This window comes from Dysidea avara, chromosome 7, assembly GCF_963678975.1.
Source record: "Dysidea avara chromosome 7, odDysAvar1.4, whole genome shotgun sequence".
Taxonomy (NCBI): Eukaryota; Metazoa; Porifera; class Demospongiae; order Dictyoceratida; family Dysideidae; genus Dysidea; species Dysidea avara.
In genome coordinates, this window is record NC_089278.1 from 13216370 (window position 1) to 13220501 (window position 4132).

The 4132-nt window shown below is 37.5% G+C and overlaps 1 long non-coding RNA gene across 1 annotated transcript; it reads right to left on the reverse strand.

Annotated features, from left to right (window-relative positions):
* Window positions 1–2086: 2086 nt before the first annotated feature.
* On the reverse strand, window positions 2087–3571 carry LOC136260379 (uncharacterized). The gene is made up of 2 exons (XR_010703519.1): window positions 3031–3571; window positions 2087–2798 (listed from the first exon to the last, which is right to left on the reverse strand). It is a non-coding gene; the product is annotated as an uncharacterized lncRNA (long non-coding RNA).
* Window positions 3572–4132: the final 561 nt, after the last annotated feature.

A 4132-nucleotide genomic window follows, 5' to 3' on the forward strand; every position in this document is an offset into this window, starting at 1 on the left:
TTGTGTTTCAGCCCTCCCATCTTAATTACAATATTTTCAATTATATGCTACATATTATATAGATTAGTTGTCACCTATGGCTGAACACATTCCCCTATGATTGGTCTAGGCTATTAAGTATCTCCATGGCAACCTATCAATATCTAAATTGAACTTGGTAATGTAGCATGTAAATTTGTTGCAGTACCAGTTGGGTACTGTTGATTAAATTGATTTCGTATATGTCATTGTAGCCAGATCAGTGTATAATTATGTCAGATGGTGTGTATATAATACTTATGACTTCTTTGTATCAAGGCCTCCACAACTGAATATAGTTATGTCTTAATCTGTTGACATCATTCTAAGTACACTGAGCATTCGTGTGCGCTTGTCCACAACATCATGAGTAACATAATACTTGTGTCTTTATAGAGTTGTTACAACATGGGCCAATATAGTTATGTGGTGTACAGTTCCATTTTTGATAACAATGGGAGTCAACACTAGTACCGATAACAGGTGTAGGGTTGTGTTATTTAATGTTCATATTTAGACATGTGAATGGCTAGCTGTATGTTACGAGAACTGCAAACCAACTGTGGGTGTTGTGTAATACAATACTATGATAACATCAAAGTGTAAATAAGTGTTGTTAATAACAAAGTGTTTTGATCAAGACATAAAGGGTCAAAGATCCCAATTTGTGATTTTCATACAAACAAATTGAAGTACTGAACAAACAAAGTTGAGGTAGAATCTAACAATTTACACCTCTGGTACACATTTTTGATCTAGAAGCATAGCAATGCAGACCGGGCTGTTTGTATACGCTGTTACGTAATATAAATTGACCTAGCCATGCCTTTACTGTATATATATGATGTGGGCAGCGAGTGGTGTTTTGAATACATGGTATGGATCAAGTAACTAGACATGTTGACTTTAAGTACGTACACGATAGTAAACACAGATATATAATAGAAATCATGGTGATATTTAATGTACGTAGGTGTTCAGATGTTTGTAGAGGTTGTAAGTGCTCAATTAACACACCTTAATTCTAAAGCTGCCAACACTTATGGGTTAAAGCTGCATTGTTTGGTGTTGTATAACCCATAATGTGAAGTTCTAGTGAAATATTAATTGATTGGTGACAATGTGATGTAGATTTGCCTAATAATTTTTCTATCCGCTATATAAGACAATTGTGTGGCATATTTCACTATTCATCATGCTTCTACTATCTTGTTGAACAACACGTCCCACACCATTACAACTCTGATGGTTTATGTAGGATACTGCACCATTTAACTAAGCGTTCACAAGATCATAACTAAACTAGCTATCATCAATTTTGTTAACACTTTTATGTGCTACATACTTTATTGAAAAGCTAAAACTTAATTTTAAAGACAGCTTGGTACTGATGGCAGGTCTAGAGAGGTGGTCTGATAGATGATTGATGCTCACAGCATTCCACTACACCGCAGGTGGCCACTGAGGTAATGGTACACTGTTAACTCATATCATCAACATTAAAGGAAACCCTAATGGATTCTTTATGATTTGCACTGCAGAACACAGTTTACATTATAATATTATGTTCAACACTACACACAAAAGCACTGTGAATTTCCAATATTATATAGTTACACAATTATCCTGTGGGACTATGATCATATTCGCAATGGTTTTATATATATCAGATTCATTTCTTGAAACTTCATTGAGTATTCATCACATATACTTTTTTAGCACAGGTCTTTTGTGTGTCAGTGTGGAAGCGTATTTGATAATGCTAACACAATTATGCCTTATGAATTTCATAAGGCTTGTCTTCCCTGCATAACTTGGAGAATCCTATAAAGGGTGAGTTATGTAAATCTGGTGGTTAAAATTGCTGGACAGCTTACAGGAATATATTCTGATGCAACAAATGAAAGTCCCTATTGTTTCCTACATGCATGAGAATTAAGTTATTCCTGTTATGTGACAAACAGTAATAATTGTTTCCAACCTATTTTATCTTTCAGTACTTGGATTGGTCATCACATTTAGTTATTAACTGTCTCAATTGGCACATGCATGTATCATTCAAACTGTATAAATGAAATTTTCTCTTTAAACAAATTATTGTACATTAATTACAACACCATACAACCAGTATATTTACAGTTTAAAAAGTGACAAAAAACAATTATAGTCCATTGTATTGATACAATGTTATTAGGACTATGAGTAACTACATAAAACACTACATTTTTCAGTAAGTCAGGATGCGTGCTCTGCTAAGCAGATTTAAGTCAAGATTAAAAATCACTGTAAAAGTCCAGCCGGCTATGATAAGTTACACTACTAACTGTAAGTCTGTAGAATGATTCTATGAGTTGCATTTTCCACAAGCACATCCCAACTCCGTTGGTACACTAATCTTGACTGTTCTTCCAGTAAAACGTTCAGGGCTTTTAGGTTCATGGCATTTTGCCATTTTTACTTCGTAGATGATCTTCGATGCCTGACAGCAGGAGCAGTGTTTAACGAAGTGTGGTGGTCCCAGTATAACATCAGTCCAGGATGGGCAGTTACCAATGCATTTCCTCGTCTCGACTGTTACGTGACAATTGTCATCTATTTCAATGGTGTGGCCCTTTACTCTTCTCAAAACGCATCGTGGTTGAACCGCCCGGAACTGATCGAGGTTAGCTATCATCATCGTCCTGTCTGCTTCAGCTTGCATTGTGGATAATGCCAACAGCGTCGTTGTAATTATTAGCAGGTGCAGGGATAATCTTGAGAAGCTGCTCATGGTGTTTCTGCTGTAAAGAAACGAGACATGTAATCAATTGCGCCAACAAATGCCCGCACTATACATCTCTGGACCCAGGTGTAAAATAATTTCTGGGCAAATCTAAACAGCTCAAGACCTCAGACAATACAACTCTGCACTAATTCAATTCTGTGTTCAATCAGCGGAGGGATAGCTATAGCTATGTTCAAGGGTTGGGATATCCTTCTTCTATTGCACACACATACACTGGAGACGCTCACCTCATTTCTTTGACTTGTATCAATAGCTAGAAGAAAAGTTGAAGATCGTGCTAAAAACTACAGTAGTATCTGTTTCAATTGACTGGATTTCGCGTGGCACTTCGTGAATTTATACCTACTGCCGCGCTTGAAACCTTACAAAAGAGGAAATACGTCATCGTTGTTCATTTATGTATAAATATACCCAGTACCATTGCCAGTGCAGTGAACTACACGAAGTTGTTTAGCACGGAGAGCGACGACTCCGGTCAAATACAATAATGCTTTGCTGAAATTGCTGCTGCACGTTTTGGACGCCAGTGAATTTACTCCGGAGTGTATAGCTATCTATATGCTATAGCTAGCTATACTGTCTAGGAATTTACTGACGACGTTTCTGATCCAAGCAATTATTGCCTTATGTTGCATGTATGTCATGCTGTAAACGGCCGCGTGCATGTGCAGGAAACTTGCATAATAGCTACACACGATCAGAAAGTATCGCGCTTGAAATTCACAAAACTGCGCAAATGAACAGAACTTGACACGTTTTAAGGATACATGGAATGATGCAACCATTAGCTCCATGTACGTCACGTAACATACACAGCTAGTACAGTGGGCTCTAGACAGTCGGCATCAATGGCCTTGCGATGTTGCAGTCAGTGACCTTAGCGGCCGGTGAGTGCAAAAGGAAGGAAGCAGCTAGTTAAGAAAATCCTGTAAGGTGATTTTCATTGTGGTGATGAAAGAATCCTTACACTATATAGTTAGCCTTGTGCGCACATTCCATAACACAACTGTAATACACATAATAAATGGTTGAAATCACATTAAAATTATTATACAAGCTGCATGCTTCTGCAGGAAGTCACCGACAGTAGGCAGACTCCCATTATACTGACTTGCATATACATACACAATTAAATCAAGGAATCATGCACCTTAAGCATGTATGCAGGCCCATCATGCAGTTCACTTGTAATCTGTGCATACTTGTTACATGTATATGTAGGCATGCAGAGTTGCTACTTAATGCATGAGGAAAACTGACAGTAGTGCATGATGTAAGATTTGCAGGAAGCCATATAATGCATTGATACAAAGCAAGAACAAGCATGCC